Raw genomic sequence first — 17908 nt, 5'->3', positions numbered from 1 at the left:
GGAACTCACAAGTATCAATAATTACACTAAATGTAAACAGATTAAACTCACCAATAAAAAGGCACAGAGTAGCAGAATGGATTAAAAAAGAAAATCCAACTGTATGCTGCCTACAGGAAACTCATCTAAGTAACAAGGATAAAAACAAATTCAAAGTGAAAGGCTGGAAAACAATACTCCAAGCAAATAACATTCAAAAAAAAGCAGGTGTAGCAATACTCATATCGGATAATGCTGACTACAAGACAGGAAAAGTACTCAGAGACAAAAATGGCCATTTCATAATGGCTAAGGGGACACTGAATCAAGAAGACATAACAATTCTTAATATATATGTACCAAACCAAGGAGCACCAAAATATATAAGACAGCTACTTATTGATCTTAAAACAAAAACTGACAAAAATACAATCATACTTGGAGACCTCAATACACCGCTGACGGCTCTAGATCGGTCATCCAAACAGAGAATCAACAAAGACATAGTGGCCTTAAACAAAACACTAGAGCACCTGGATATGATAGACATCTACAAGACATTTCATTCCAAAGTGACTGAGTATACATTTTTCTCCAGTGTACATGGATCATTCTCAAGAATTGACCATATGTTGGGCCACAAAAACAACATCAGCAAATTCAGAAAAATTGAAGTTGTACCAAGCATATTTTCTGATCATAAAGCCTTGAAACTAGAATTCAACTGCAAAAAAGAGAAAAAATACCACAAAAATGTGGAAACTAAACAACATACTTTTAAAAAATGAATGGGTCAAAGAAGAAATAAGTGCAGAGATCAAAAGATATATACAGACTAATGAAAATGACAATACGACATATCAGAATCTATGGGATGCAGCAAAAGCAGTGATAAGAGGGAAGTTCATATCACTTCAGGCATATATGAACAAACAAGAGAGAGCCCAAGTGAACCACTTAACTTCCCACCTTAAGGAACTAGAAAAAGAAGAACAAAGACAACCCAAAACCAGCCGAAGAAAGGAGATAATAAAAATCAGAGCAGAAATAAATGAATTAGAGAACAGAAAAACTATAGAAAAAATTAATAGAACAAGGAGCTGGTTCTTTGAAAAGATCAACAAAATTGACAAACCCTTGGCAAGACTTACCAAGGAAAAAAGAGAAAGAACTCATATAAACAAAATCCAAAATGAAAGAGGAGAAATCACCACGGACACCGTAGATATACAAAGAATTATTGTAGAATACTATGAAAAACTTTATGCCACTAAATTCAACAACCTAGAAGAAATGGATAAATTCCTAGAAAAATACAACCTTCCTAGACTGAGTCAAGAAGAAGCAGAAAGCCTAAACAGACCTATCAGTAGAGAAGAAATAGAAAAAACCATTAAAAACCTCCCCAAAAATAAAAGTCCAGGCCCTGACGGCTATACCAGCGAATTTTATCAAACATTCAAAGAAGACTTGGTTCCTATTCTACTCAAAGTCTTCCAAAAAATTGAAGAAGAAGCAATACTTCCAAACACATTTTATGAGGCCAACATAACCCTCATACCAAAACCAGGCAAGGATGGCACAAAAAAAGAAAACTACAGACCAATATCTCTAATGAATACAGATGCTAAAATACTAAACAAAATACTAGCAAATCGAATACAACAACATATTAAAAAAATAATACATCATGATCAAGTGGGATTCATCCCAGAATCTCAAGGATGGTTCAACATACGTAAAACGGTTAATGTAATACACCATATCAACAAAACAAAGAACAAAAACCACATGATCTTATCAATAGACGCAGAAAAGGCTTTCGATAAAATACAACACAATTTTATGTTTAAGACTCTCAACAAAATGGGTATAGAAGGAAAATATCTCAACATGATAAAGGCCATATATGATAAACCATCAGCTAACATCATATTAAATGGCACTAAACTGAAGGCTTTCCCCCTTAAATCAGGAACAAGACAGGGTTGTCCACTCTCTCCACTCTTATTTAATGTGGTACTAGAGGTTCTAGCCAGAGCAATCAGACAAGACAAAGAAATAAAAGGCATCCATATCGGAAAAGAAGAAGTAAAGGTATCACTTTTTGCAGATGATATGATCCTATACATCGAAAACCCCAAAGAATCCACAAAAAGACTACTAGAAATAATAAGCCAATATAGTAAGGTCGCAGGATACAAAATTAACATACAGAAGTCAATAGCCTTTCTATATGCCAACAATGAAACAACTGAGAAGGAACTCAAAAGAATAATCCCCTTCACGATTGCAACAAAAAAAATAAAATACTTAGGAATAAACATAACAAAGAATGTAAAGGACTTATATAATGAAAACTATAAACCATTGTTAAGGGAAATCGAAAAAGATATAATGAGATGGAAGAATATACCTTGTTCTTGGCTAGGAAGAATAAATATAATCAAGATGGCTATATTACCCAAAGCAATATACAAATTTAATGCAATTCCCATCAAACTTCCAATGATGTTTTTTAAAGAAATAGAGCAAAAAATCATCAGATTTATATGGAACTATAAAAAACCCCGAATAGCCAAAGCAATCCTAAAGAAAAAGAATGAAGTTGGGGGCATTTCAATACCTGACTTCAAACTCTATTATAGGGCCACTACAATCAAAACAGCATGGTATTGGCAGAAAAATAGACACTCAGACCAATGGAACAGAATAGAAAGTCCAGAAATAAAACCACATATCTATAGTCAAATAATTTTTGATAAAGGGGCCAAGAACACACAATGGAGAAAAGAAAGCCTCTTCAATAAATGGTGCTGGGAAAACTGGAAAGCCACATGCAAAAGAATGAAACTGGACTACAGTCTCTCCCCCTGTACAAAAATTAACTCAAAATGGATCAAAGATCTAAACATAAGACCTGAAACAATTAAGTACATAGAAGAAGACATAGGTACTCAACTCAGGGACCTGGGTTTTAAAGAGCATTTTATGAATTTGACTCCAATGGCAAGAGAAGTGAAGGCAAAAATTAATGAATGGGACTACATCAGACTAAGAAGTTTTTGCTCAGCAAGAGAAACTGATAACAAAATAAACAGAAAGCCAACTAAATGGGAAATGATTTTTTCAAACAACAGCTCAGATAAGGGCCTAATATCCAAAATATACAAAGAACTCATAAAACTCAACAACAAACAAACAAACAATCCAATAAAAAAATGGGAAGAGGATATGAATAGACACTTCTCCCAGGAAGAAATACAAATGGCCAACAGATATATGAAAAGATGCTCATCTTCTTTAGCTATTAGAGAAATGCAAATCAAAACAGCAATGAGATACCACCTCACACCTGTTCGATTAGCTGTTATTAGCAAGTCAGGTAATAGCAAATGTTGGAGAGGCTGTGGAGAAAAAGGAACCCTCATACACTGTTGGTGGGAATGTAAAGTAGTACAACCATTATGGAAGAAAGTATGGTGGTTCCTCAAAAAACTGAAAATAGAACTACCTTATGACCCAGCAATCCCTCTACTGGGTATATATCCCAAAACCTCTGAAACATTGATACGTAAAGACACATGCAGCCCCATGTTTATTGCAGCATTGTTCACAGTGGCCAGGACATGGAAACAACCAAAAAGCCCGTCAATAGACGACTGGATAAAGAAGATGTGGCACATATACACTATGGAATACTACTCAGCCATAAGAAATGATGACATCGGAACATTTACAGCAAAATGGTGGGATCTTGATAACATGATACGAAGCGAAATAAGTAAATCAGAAAAAAACAGGAACTGTATTATTCCATACGTAGGTTGGACATAATAGTGAAACTAAGAGACATTGATAAGAGTGTGGTGGTTACGAGGGGGAGGGGGGAATGGGAGAGGGAAAGGGGGTGGGGAGGGGCACAAAGAAAACAAGATAGAAGGTGACAGAGGACAATCTGACTTTGGGTGGTGGGTATGCAACATAATTGAACGACAAGATAACCTGGACTTGTTATCTTTGAATATATGTATCCTGACTTATTGATGTCACCCCATTAAAAAAATAAAATTATTAAAAAAAAAAAAAAAAGCTTCTGGAAAGAAAAAGAAATTGAGTTTGACTCTACTCCCAGCCCTTTGATTCCTGTAGAGCCCAGGTCACTCTACACACACTTTTAACATTAAAAACGACTCTTCCAAGTCATTTTTTATGCCACTCAAGACTGGAGTCTCTGTTGTCAGTGTGGCTGGTTCATTCAGGTATCTTGTGTGTCAGCATCTATAGCTTACATTCTGTGGCCTTCCTGTGTGAAGAGTAGAGAGCAGAGTAAGGGTGAAGTTCTTGCCCTATCAAATTTAATGGAACTCCCATCTATCGATTTAGTTCAAATCTTTTGGAACAGAGAATAACTCTCCCTTTGGGACAATGGTATTTAGTGTTGTTACATAAAGTCATATCTCCATTGAATCATTTTGTAAAGCAATTTTTTTTCAAGTTCAAAGGATATTCTGCAGTATTTCACAATTGAGTAGTTCCAGGCTCACTAGAATCAGACAGACAAATCATACATAATTCTATATTTAATATTTATATGGCCATTTTGTTATCCCCCTTTGTAGCCAACAGTTTCTGCTCTTTCTAGGGACTGTGTAGCCTGGTATTTCCTCATGTGGGCATTTCCTCTGCTTTTCTCTTTGGCAGCTACAGGGATAAGTGTAAAGACAAGCAGGTGCCCCTCCACTCCAGCCGCCTGTTGTCTGGGGAGGCTCTCTCTGGTTCAGGGTCTCGGGCCCAGTGATTTCCATAGCTGAGGCTAATTAAATAGTCATCAGTTGTGAATTAATGCACAAAGAGTGATTCTAAGTTGTTTGCCTCAAAAATAGATCTTTATACATTTGGTAAAATCAGTCATACAAAGATCCATTGAATATGTATAAATGAATCTATCTCTACCTGATAAAATCACTGACTTAGGGCCCTGGCCAGTGAGCTCAGTGGGTTAAGAGCATCATTCCAAAGCAACAAGGTTGTGGGTTCAATACCCAGTCAAGACATACATGGGAAGCAACCATTGAATGCACAACTGACTGGAACAACAAATGCTTCTCTTCCCCCTCATCTCTCTCTCCCTTCCTCTCCCTGTCTCTCTAAAAATCAATTTTAAAAAATTAAGGCCTGGCTGGGTATCTTGGTTGGTTGGAGCCTTGTCCCAGTGCACAGAGATCCCAGTGCATAGAGGTTGCTGGGTTTGAGTCCCCAGTCAGGGCACATACAGGTGCAACTCAATGTTCCTGTCTCTCTCTCCCTGCCTCTTAAAAAAAATCACTGATTTGGGTGAACATGTACCGGCTCAACTACCATAACTTTTACCTCAGTGGCATGGAGTTGGAGTCTAGATCTGTTAAACAAAACAAAACAAAACAAACAAACAAAAAAAGTCTTTATTACATGATAAATCAGAGGACCCTGTTATGTGTTCTTACAGGGTTCTTAGCCCTGTATCCCTTCATCAGACTTATTCATTCTCATTCTCATAGTATATTCTAAAAATTGCAAAAGAAAAAAAATAGTTTAAGATGCAGTTCAAATGCCACGTCCTCTACCTTGCTCTTCCTGGCTACTGAGAACAAAATTGCCGCTACTCCTGCTCATACTTCCATAGCTCTTCCCAGTAACTATATCATAGCCGGTGCAGTTGGGTGGCAAGGCAAGGAGTCTGTGATCTCTGATTTTACCTGATCACTCGGGCAAGGTTCTCGGGATGGAAGTCACCCCAGGCCAAGTCTGAACCTCAGCTCTGTGGAGCTGACACCAGGCTCTGAACTCCTCAGAGATGGCCAGTTCTTTGTGACAGATTCTTACTTACTGAATGTAGCAGGATAAAATGTTTAACCCATTTCTCTGCATAACTATTTTCTGAAACCAATCTAAACTTCCTAACGAATTTCTCTATCCCACTGAGTAGAGGGAAATAAATAAACTTAATTTACCAGTTAAGTGTAGTTGCATCTCTTCTAGTTAAACCAATCTCTTGATGGTAAACATCAATCCCTTTTGGGGACATAACTCTTTCCTTCTCTTCATAACAATCCTAAACCTCCTCCAAGACAAGTAAACAGAACTGCGGGGGGGCGGGGGGAGCTAAGGAATACAAAGAGAAATGTATGTAAATACATTTTAAAATATTATCTCTAACACACCATAAAATTTAAAAATAACGAAAGTAAAATTAAACAAAAAGACCATGTATTAACTGATGGTGAAATCATCTCTCTCCAGTGTCCAGAATTTGACCTGTTACCCATATCCCATTTTGTAATTGAGATGTCTAGAAACCATTTTATTAGTTAAAATGTTGCTTGGTAAGCATGAAACCCCAACAATAAAGTTAAATAGTATATATGGGTATTTTAATAAGCCATGGGAAAAGCCTATGACACAGTCCTGGTCCCATGGCCAACATGACTTTTCTCTGGTTTTCTTCTATGCTGGGTTTTCTTCTTCATTGTCCCAGTGTTTCTCATTGGGGTCAAGGCTGAACCTTTGTCCCAGCTTTTCTCATTCAGGGTGGCTACTGAATCTGTCTCACTGAAGCCAGAACACACCTCTGCTTGGTCAGCTTTATCCTTCTGTGAGTGTAGTAATATCAAAGCATTTGCAAAGACCCTGTGTCTTTGGACTAGGACAAAGTCTGTCCTTTACTATTATGTAAAAGACTTTACATAATACCTTTCTTCTACTACCAAAGTCTGTCTTTTACTATTATGTGCTGAGCCAATCAAACTGAGAAATTATCAGGACACTTACCACATTCTGGCTCAATTATATTGGAAGCCACAGTATAACAGACAAAAAGCTACTGCGACCTGGGTAGATACTGCAGCCAGATAGGTGAAATAATAGATACATGAGTCTTGAAAAAACACTGAAAATTCAATCCTATTGTAAATTTATCTCTACTTATGTGAGCTTAGGTCAGTTAAGCTCTCCACATCTTTCTTATTGCTTGGTAAGCATGAAACACAGCTATAAAATGGAAATAATTTAGTGACTACCTTATGTGGTGATAGTTAATTTTATGTGTCAATCTAACTGAGCTACTGGATACCCAAACATTTGGTCAAACATTGTTTTGGGTACATCTGCAAGGGTGTTTTGGATGAGATTAACTTCTTTTATTGTGTGTGTGACAGAGACAGAGAGAGGGACAGATAGGGACAGCCAGACAAGGAAGGAGAGAGATGAGAAGCATCAATTATTTGTTGCAGCACCTTAGTTGTTCATTGATTGCTTTCTCGTATGTGCCTTGATTGGCTGCTACAGCAGACTGAGTGACCCCTTACTCAAGCCAGCGACCTTAGGCTCAAGCTGGTGAGCCTTGCTCAAACCAGATGAGCCTGTGCTCAAGCCTGTGACCTCGGGGTTTCAAACTTGAGTCTTCCACATACCAGTCTGACGCTCCATCCATGCGCCACTGCCTGGTCAGGCGAGATTAACTTCTGAATAAATAGACCGAGTAAAAGTAAATTGCCCTCCCTAATGTGGGTAGGCCCCATCTAATCAGTTGAAAGCAGAATATGTCAAAAAGGTCGGCTTTTCTTCAAGTAAGAAGGGACTCTTCCCACCTGGCTGTTTGAGCTAGGACATTGGTCTTTTCCTGCCTTCACACTCAGAGTGAAACATTGGCTCTTCTTGGAACTTGGGCTGGCCAACTATCAGACTGGAACTTATATATTGGCTCTTGTGGTTAAGGCCTTCAGACTCAGGCTAGACCTATATCATCAGCTCTCCTTGGTTTCAGCTTGCCAATGAAAACTCTTGGGACTTCTTAGCCTCTATAATTACATGAGCCAATTCCTTATAGGAAATATATTTCTCCATATACATCCTGTTGGTTTTGTTTCTCTGGAGAACCTGACTAACACAGATTTTGGTACTGAGAGTGGTTAGTCAACTAACGAATATAATGAGATCCTCTAGTTGCTCTTAATGTCACTGGACAAAGTGAAGAAAGAAAAGGATGAACTCCGGGATTTTGATTCTCAGTTTATGTGCCCCATAGGTGATCTGAAAGCTTCTACATGTGCTCTGAAGAATATCTTTATCTCCTGGAGCCACAGAGCTGAGATTGCTAAAAATCAAACTCAGCATCTTATCCTGTGACTGCCTGAATTACAAAGCAGGTCTCAGGTCTCACAGGGTGCCCACTGTGAAGGTGAGGGCCTTGAACGGGGAAGGTACACCATACATTTAGTGTGAGAATTCACCCTGATAACTTCTGAAAAGCTTTTAGCGGAGTTTCTAGTATACAGTAAACACTCAGTTAGCATCTCTGTGTCTGCAAAATAGGTGGCTTATTTTCAGCTCATTGCCAGTCAGGAAGTGACTCTACTCACCATGGGAGATTTCACTTCTGCCCACTACCCCATCATCACAAAGAGAGATATATTATGTGAGCTTATAAAATTTTAAAATTCTGATACATAAATTTAAGATGATTATTCATTTTTAATTCTTTTTGCTCAACTTTTTTTTTTTTAATTCAGTTGTGCCATTTCTCCTTCTGAACTGCCTCGGTCCGGATCCAAGAGAAGTGGTTGGAGAAGTGTTCGTGACCGTGATAGTCTTCAGCGGCCAATGGCCTAAACAAATAAGGAAGTTTATTGAATCCAGTAACAAGAAATCCAAAGATTGAGTAACTGTGGAAATAACATAATTAGAGCCTCAGTTCCACTTCTCTGCAACTCATTTGGCTCAGACCTTGTGTGTCAGTTTGTCCTCGGACTGGCTCCTCTCATGGCCCCAATATACCCTCAGCCTTAAGGCAAAACAACCTCCAAAAAGAAAAGCTGTCATCTCTTTGTTTTCTAAGATGAGGAAAAATTCCCCCCAAATTTCCAAATGTCTCTTCAAACAGTCTCCATTTTCTTCAGTTGTCTCTAATATCCTCATTGGCCAGAATGATGTCACATGTCCACACCTATCCTAATTACTGGATGAAGAAAAAAAGAACAGCATGATTGGCCTATTATTAGCACTATTAGTGGGGGCTAGAGTAAGTCTAGAATTGTCCAAACATGGGGACCCAATTGGGTGTTACTGGAAAGGAGGAAGGTTAGGCTACCAAGAGTATATGCAGCAGAGACTTTGAAACCAATGAAACTTTTTACCAGAAGCAAGAGAAATCTGAGAAAAGCACATACAAAGAATGAGAGAAAAATACCCAGTCATATTTAAAACATAACAATAAAACAACAAAGTGGCAAGCCTTAGGTATAAAGAAAACCCAAAAACTAGAAGGGCTGTCAGGTCCTGAATTATAAATTATTTGTGTATTCAGAGGCACACAAACTTCTGTCTTTGAAGTAGACTGTCTAACCGCCCTAGAAAGGGAATGTAATAGGGTAAAAGTCAGTGGGACTCACATATGCACGTAAGTGGGAAGATGACAAGTGTTCCACATATTAATTTAAACTAGAGGGACATCTGCAATTCACCAAAGGATACATGGAAGGAGAGAACAGCTTGCAGAATCAAAATGTCTGAACAAGTCAATTCAGGAGCCAAGTCAAGTCAAGGAGTAGTCCTTGTCCACAGGTTACAGAAAACACTTGAAATGTGTCAGAAACCAGAACACCCCCCTATTTTCATTTGTTATAAAAATAATTAGGAAAAATATGAAAAGCAGGTGGGGTGAACCGTGTTGTTTGGCAACTCAATGGCCCTTGTTAAGTAAGGGATCTCATTTTTGCACACTGTCCACTAAATGGAGATGTTCTTCAACGGATGCTTGGCTCATCTCTATACCTGTGGGCAAATCTTGATTGTCTAAGGTGTTAGAGTGGTCTTATTTCCCATGCTTCTAATTGATTTAAGTATGAACATGTGATAATTTTGGTCCATAGACTACCAAGCAAAGTAAAATAGAAATAATGGACCCACTATTGGTCAGAAATTGATGGGCTCTCAGAACACTAAGAACAATGAAAAAAGTGTAAAACCTTTCAAAGAAAAAGGGAAAACAAAACCCCACAAAATAATAAGAATCAGATTTCTCATTGGCAACCATGGATGCCAACATAAAAAGATCAAAGTGCAGAGAGAAAATAATTGTTAACATAAAATTCTATATGTATAAAAATTACAATTAAAGAGTGAGAGCAAAATATAGACAGAGGAACATGATTGTTTTAGAATATTAAGTTGTTTTTCTACTTTGGAAAAATGGCCAAATGAATGATAAAGCCAAGATTTAAAAAATGGGTTGTAAGACACAGTGAAGAACAAAGAAACTATTAAAGCATAGTCATGTTAAATAATTATTGACTGTTAAAAAAAAATCAATAATCTGAAATTAATTGGATGTCATGGAGAAAAAGCTGAAATGCTCATGCTAAAGTGCTTGTCTCTGGGGAAAAAAAGGTAAATATATTGATTATATATTATTTTTTAACTTTTTATTAGGAAAAATTGTAAGCACACATAAAGGTAGAGAAAACAAATAAACCTCACTATATCCATCAGCTTGATGTAACAATTGTTTACATTTGCTATATTCTTGTAGTATTTTAAAACTACATTCCCAGATGTTATGACCCTTTACCTCTAAATATGTCAAGTGTGTATCTCTAAATCATGACTTTTTATGTAACCACATTGCCATTATGACACCTGACAAGATAAAAACTTTTAGTATCGTTTAATATCAAGCCCGCGTTTAAACTTTTCTAATTGTCCCCAAAAACTGCCTTTTTACAGTTACTTTGTTCAAACCAGGCCCACATATAGCATTTGGTTGGTGTCCCTTAAGTCTTTAACTCTGAACAGACTCCTACCACACTCCCACGCAAAAAGAAAGAAAAAAGAAAAGAAAAATCTACAAAGTAAAAACATCTCAATTTTTTTATGCAACAAACTTGTAAAGAGACCAGGTCTTAAAATGACCCACAATCTGGATTTGTTTGTCTCTTAGTAAAAGCCATTGAATTTGTTCTCTAGCCACTATATTCATAAGACATTTGATCTAAAGCCTTGAGTAGGATTGATTTTAAGTGTTGTTAGAAGTAGTTCTAAGTAGTGCTAGGCACTCCACCTTAAATCGCCTCATGAAGCATATTAAGTCAAATTGACCATTTTTAGAGATGATAAGTTTGATCAGTGGGTTCTGGTGGTGACTGTCTGACCCCTCCATTGCAAAGTGACATTGTTCCTCACCCCTCTTCCTTCCAACCAGCAAGTAACCTACAGGATGATACTTTGTGCTCTGGGAAAAGTACTCTTGGTTTTAAGAGGTGGGAGAAGTAAATCAGAAGCTTTCTAGAAATTAACAAAATGAGAATACTACATATCAAGAAGCTGGAAAAATAAACACGAAAAGGGCAGAAGAAGTGAATTTATTTTAAGGAAACAGAAACTGATGAATCAGGGAAAAAAATACAATTGACTAATAAGCAAACCAAAAGCTGTTCTTAGAAAAGATCGGAGTGACGTCACGGAAATGGCGCCGTGAGCAGCGCGTCCGACAGATCTCCCCAAAATCACAACAAATTTATCAACTAGAAACAGGAAAATTTATCTTCGGAGCAAACTGAAAGCAAAAGGACTGTTATCACTCGAATCTGAGAGACGAGGGTGTGGAGGAAGCTACCGCAGGGACGTTCATTCAAGCCGCGAGAAAGTGCGCCTGTGGTAAGTCATCCCGCACTCGGAAGCCGCCACCGCCACCGCCAGCCGCCGCCAGCCGCCGCCGCCCGGGTCGGTTGCAGGGCGAGCGGCAAGCAGCCGCTGGCGCGCTCCCGGTCTGATTGCAGACTGAGCATTGCAGACCGAGCACCGCTAACGTTCCCAGCGGCCCGCGCACGGGGAGCGGGAGAGGCCCCAGGGCGGTATTCCCTACTTGGGAGATTCTCTCCGCGGGCGGGGCACCTCACCCAGCCATTCAAGCTAACAATCAAGCGTTGGGGGAGGGGCGCGCGCAGGCAGCCTGAAATACCTTCGGGAGCACAGCTGCGACCCAATTACTAAAATTAACTTAACCCGTGAAATCTGCGCACCCTCGGTTCTAATTGATAAGATCTCTCTCAGTTCACCGACCCAAGACAAGAGGCGTGATATTTTTTTTGGTGCCTCTCGCTAAAGGGGCGGGGGCAACTTCTGATTGATAGAGCCTCCATATTCAGGGATAAACGCTAACAAGAAGGACTTGGCAGATAATAAGATCTATACCACACTAGTCGCAAGCAGAGACTAGTGCCTCTTCTTACCGGCCAAAACAGGCTACAAAGTGTGGAAAGCCTGGGTTGAGAGGTCCAACGGAATGCTAGGCGCTGAACAATCACCTTGACAACAATTGACTCCCACCCCCGCCTGATTACACTGGAGGCCCTGACTGTCAGAGCCCTTCCCAGAGCCTTGCACTGAGTGGGGATAGAGTGGGGATTTCCCAGCTCTTTGAGCCTCTTACTCCCCAGGCAGAAGCAGTGGCAGCCTTGTGGCTGGATCGCCAGGCTGCTGGTTCGGGAGGGGGGGACTGGGAGAGAGAATCCACGAAGGCGAACTCTCTCGTCGTTAGACCCTGCAGACGCCGGCAGGCCTTGACTACCAACAAGACTAAAGCCAATTGTGTGACATTGCCGTAGAACCCCATCAACTGCAAGTCCCTGCCTGGGTGTGGCGCAGGGGCAGGGCCTGGGGTGCAGAGTCGCCGACCGGGAAGAGGGAGAGAGGAGAAGGAGGAAGAGGTTGACATCTCAAAATCAGGAAAAATCCACAGACTTTGCAGCTTGTTCCACTGTTTGTTTGTTTTTTTGTTTTTTTTTTGTTTTGTTTTTTGTTGTTGTTGTTGTTGTTTGTTCCTTCTATCTTATTGCCTTTATTTCCTCCACCTCAGTCCTTCTATTCTCTGCCCATCTTATGCTTCCCTTTTCTTGAACTACACTACCCATAAGTGTTACATTTTATTTCTCTTCTTCATCCTCACCCTCCTTGGGGGTTATACCCCAGGACACTTAATTCTCACTCTCTCCTCTTTTTTTTTTTTTTTGCCTTATTTTGTTTTTTTCTCTTCCTTTTTTATTTCTTCCTTCATTTTTCTCTTTTTCTTATTTTTTCCTTTCTATTCGTTTTTTCTTTTCTCGTTTTACTTTCCTCCCATTTAATCCTCAATCACGAACAAATTAGTTAATTTGGGACTCAAGGTTTTTTTTGGCTTTGTTTTTCTTTTTCGGTTTTGTTTTTGTTTTTTTTCTGGTTGGTGTGTTTTTGTGGCATTTTGGGTCCTCCCAACCCAAGGTCTCCATTGTATTTGGTCTTTGCTCCACTTAATACAACGTATTTTTACTTATTATTTTTATTTTTTCTTCTTGATTATTCCTTTTTTTGTCCTTTTTTCTGGTTCCCTCTTGTCCCACTCATTATATCTCTTGGTTGACCGTCACCCGCAGGCAGATCAACTTATGCTTGTCTAAGATTTTCTTCCTTTTTTTTTAATTTTTTTTTATTTTTTTTATTTATTTTTTTATTTTTTGCCCCCTTGAACTCTTCACCGCAAACCAGGCCCTCCATTATAGGCACGATATTTCCCTGAGGAGGGGAGAGGAGGGAAGGAGAACAAAGAAAAAAAAAAAGGGGGAAATAATAAATTATTACTGCTTTTTTTTTGTGGGGTGTTTTACCCTTTGTTTTTTTTGTTTTGTTTTGTTTTGCTTTTTGTTTTTTGTTTTTTGTTTTTTGTTTTTGTTTTTTTGTTTTTTACTTTTTACTCTTTATTAATTCTAATTAGTGCTATCAACAAGACCACCCTCAGATGCCAATAAGAAAGAGGAAATCGAATATTATGGATACAAAAGAAAGAGAGGTAACACAAATAGATGTGGAAAAATCTATGGAGAAAAGACTTAACATATTGGAAGCCTTGGAGCTAAATGACAGAGAATTTAAAATAGAAATCTTAAAAATACTCAGAGATATACAAGAAAACACGGAAAGGCAATATAGGGAGATCAGAAAACAACTCAATGAACACAAAGAATATATTACCAAGGAAATTGAAACTATAAAAACAAATCAAACAGAAATGAAAAACTCAATTCACGAGCTGAAAAACGAGGTAACAAGCTTAGCTAGCAGAACAGCCCAGATTGAAGATAGGATTAGTGAAATAGAAGACAAACAACTTGAGGCACAACAGAGAGAAGAAGAAATAGACTCAAAAATAATAAAAAACGAGAAAGCCCTACAGGAATTATCTGACTCCATCAGAAAGAATAACATAAGAATAATAGGTATATCAGAGGGAGAAGAGAAAGAAAATGGAATGGAGAATATACTCAAACAAATAAGAGACAAGAACTTCCCAAGCCTGTGGAAAGAACTAAAGCCTCAAATTCAAGAAGCAAACAGAACACCGAGTTTTCTTAACCCAAAAAACCCACTCCAAGGCACATCATAATAAAGATGACACAAACCAATGACAAAGAAAAAATTCTCAAGGCAGCCAGGGAAAAGAAGAGTACAACATATAAAGGAAGGCTTATTAGATTATCATCAGATTTCTCAGCAGAAACTCTACAAGCTAGAAGAGAGTGGACCCCAATATTTAAAGCCCTGAAAGAGAGGAACTTTCAGCCAAGAATACTATACCCATCAAAGCTATCCTTCAAGTATGAAGGAGATATAAAAACATTCACAAATACAGAAAAAATGAGAGAATTTATCAACAGAAAGCCCCCACTCCAGGAAATACTAAAGGGGGTTTTCCAACCAGATTCAAAGAACAAAAGAAAACAACACCACAAGTAAGAGCTCCACCAAGAACACAATAAAACCAAACTTAAACTGTGACAACAAAGGAAAAAAAGGGGGGAGAGAATGGAGATTAACAGTAGCAAAGGACGATGAAGTGCAGAAATACTTATAAGATAGGGTACTACAATGAATATGGTAGGTACCCTTTTCATTACTTAATGGTAACCACCCTAGAAAAAACCACCACAAAAACACATGACTTAAAAAAGGTAGCAACAGAGGAAAGAAGTATGGAACACAAACAAACAGAAACAAATGATAGAAAAACAAAAGAGAAGAATCAAACTAGATACAAAACTAACAGAAAGCAATTTATAAAATGGCAGTAGGGAACCCACAAGTGTCAATAATTACACTAAATGTAAATGGATTAAACTTACCAATAAAAAGACACAGAGTAGCAGAATGGATTAAAAAAGAAAATCCAACTATATGCTGCCTACAAGAAACACATCTAAGCAACAAGGATAAAAACAAATTCAAAGTGAAAGGCTGGAAAACAATACTCCAAGCAAACAACACCCAAAAAAAAGCAGGTGTAGCAATACTCATATCTGATAATGCTGACTACAAGACAGAAAAAGTACTCAGAGACAAAAATGGTCACTTCATAATGATTAAGGGGACACTGAATCAAGAAGACATAACAATCCTTAATATATATGCACCAAACCAAGGAGCACCAAAATATATAAGACAGCTACTTATTGACCTTAAAACAAAAACTAACAAAAATACAATCATACTTGGAGACCTCAATACTCCACTGACAGCTCTAGATCGGTCATCCAAACAGAGAATCAATAAAGATATAGTGGCCTTGAACGAAATACTAGAACACCTGGATATGATAGACATCTACAGGACACTTCATCCCAAAGCGTCAGAGTATACATTTTTCTCTAGTGTACATGGAACATTCTCAAGAATTGACCATATGTTGGGCCACAAAGACAATATCAGCAAATTTAGAAAAATTGAAATTGTACCAAGCATATTTTCTGATCATAAAGCCTTGAAACTAGAATTCAACTGCAAAAAAGAGGGGGAAAAACCCACAAAAATGTGGAAACTAAACAACATACTTCTAAAAAATGAATGGGTCAAAGAAGAAATAAGCGAAGAGATCAAAAGATACATACAGACAAATGAAAATGAAAATACGACATATCAGAATCTCTGGGATGCAGCAAAAGCAGTAATAAGAGGAAAGTTCATATCACTTCAGGCCTATATGAACAAACAAGAGAGAGCCGAAGTAAACCACTTAACTTCACACCTTAAGGAACTAGAAAAAGAAGAACAAAGACAACCCAAAACCAGCCGAAGAAAGGAGATAATAAAAATCAGAGCAGAAATAAATGAAATAGAGAACAGAAAAACTATAGAAAAAATCAATAAAACAAGGAGCTGGTTCTTTGAAAAGGTCAACAAAATTGACAAACCCTTGGCAAGACTCACCAAGGAAAAAAGGCACAGGACTCAAATAAATAAAATCCAAAATGAAAGAGGAGAGATCACCACAGACATCATAGATATACAAAGAATTATTGTAGAATACTATGAAAAATTATATGCCACCAAATACAACAATGTAGAAGAAATGGATAAATTCCTAGAACAATACAACCTTCCTAGACTGAGTCATGAAGAAGCAGAAAGCCTAAACAGACCAATCAGCAGGGAGGAAATAGAAAAAACTATTAAAAACCTCCCCAAAAATAAAAGTCCAGGCCCAGACGGTTATACTAGTGAATTCTATCAAACATTTAAAGAAGACTTGGTGCCTATTCTACTCAAAGTCTTCCAAAAAATTGAAGAAGAAGCAATACTTCCGAACACATTTTATGAGGCCAACATAACCCTCATACCAAAACCTGGCAAGGATGGCACAAAGAAAGAAAACTACAGACCAATATCTCTAATGAATACAGATGCTAAAATTCTAAACAAAATACTGGCAAACCGAATACAACAACATATTAAAAAAATAATACATCATGATCAAGTGGGATTCATCCCAGAATCTCAAGGATGGTTCAACATACGCAAAACGGTTAACGTAATACACCATATCAACAAAACAAAGAACAAAAACCACATGATCTTATCAATAGACGCAGAAAAGGCTTTTGATAAAATACAACACAATTTTATGTTTAAGACTCTCAACAAAATGGGTATAGAAGGAAAATATCTCAACATGATAAAGGCCATATATGATAAACCATCAGCTAACATCATATTAAATGGCACTAAACTGAAAGCTTTCCCCCTTAAATCAGGAACAAGACAGGGTTGTCCACTCTCTCCACTCTTATTTAACGTGGTGCTAGAAGTTCTGGCCAGAGCAATCAGACAAGACAAAGAAATAAAAGGCATCCATATTGGAAAAGAAGAAGTAAAGGTATCACTTTTTGCTGACGATATGATCCTATACATCGAAAACCCGAAGGACTCCACAAAAAGATTATTAGAAACAATAAGCCAATACAGTAAGGTCGCAGGATACAAAATTAACATACAGAAGTCCATAGCCTTTCTCTATGCCAACAATGAAATATTAGAAAACGAACTCAAAAAAATAATCCCCTTCACGATTGCAACAAAAAAAATAAAATACCTAGGAATAAACATAACAAAGAATGTAAAGGACCTATATAATGAAAATTACAAAGCATTGTTAAGGGAAATCGAAAAAGATACAATGAGATGGAAAAATATTCCTTGTTCTTGGATAGGAAGAATAAATATAATCAAAATGGCCATATTACCCAAAGCAATATACAAATTTAATGCAATTCCCATCAAAATTCCTATGACATTTTTTAAAGAAATGGAACAAAAAATCATCAGATTTATATGGAACTATAAAAAACCCCGAATAGCCAAAACAATCCTAAGGAAAAAGAATGAAGCTGGGGGCATTACAATACCTGACTTTAAACTATATTATAGGGCCACAATAATCAAAACAGCATGGTATTGGCAGAAAAATAGACACTCAGACCAATGGAACAGAATAGAAAGCCCAGAAATAAAACCACATATATATGGTCAAATAATCTTTGATAAAGGGGCCAACAACACACAATGGAGAAAAGAAAGCCTCTTCAACAAA

The sequence above is a fragment of the Saccopteryx leptura genome, chromosome 2 (genome assembly GCF_036850995.1).
Source record: "Saccopteryx leptura isolate mSacLep1 chromosome 2, mSacLep1_pri_phased_curated, whole genome shotgun sequence".
Lineage (NCBI taxonomy): Eukaryota > Metazoa > Chordata > Mammalia > Chiroptera > Emballonuridae > Saccopteryx > Saccopteryx leptura.
Note: the sequence above shows the minus strand (reverse complement) of the source record.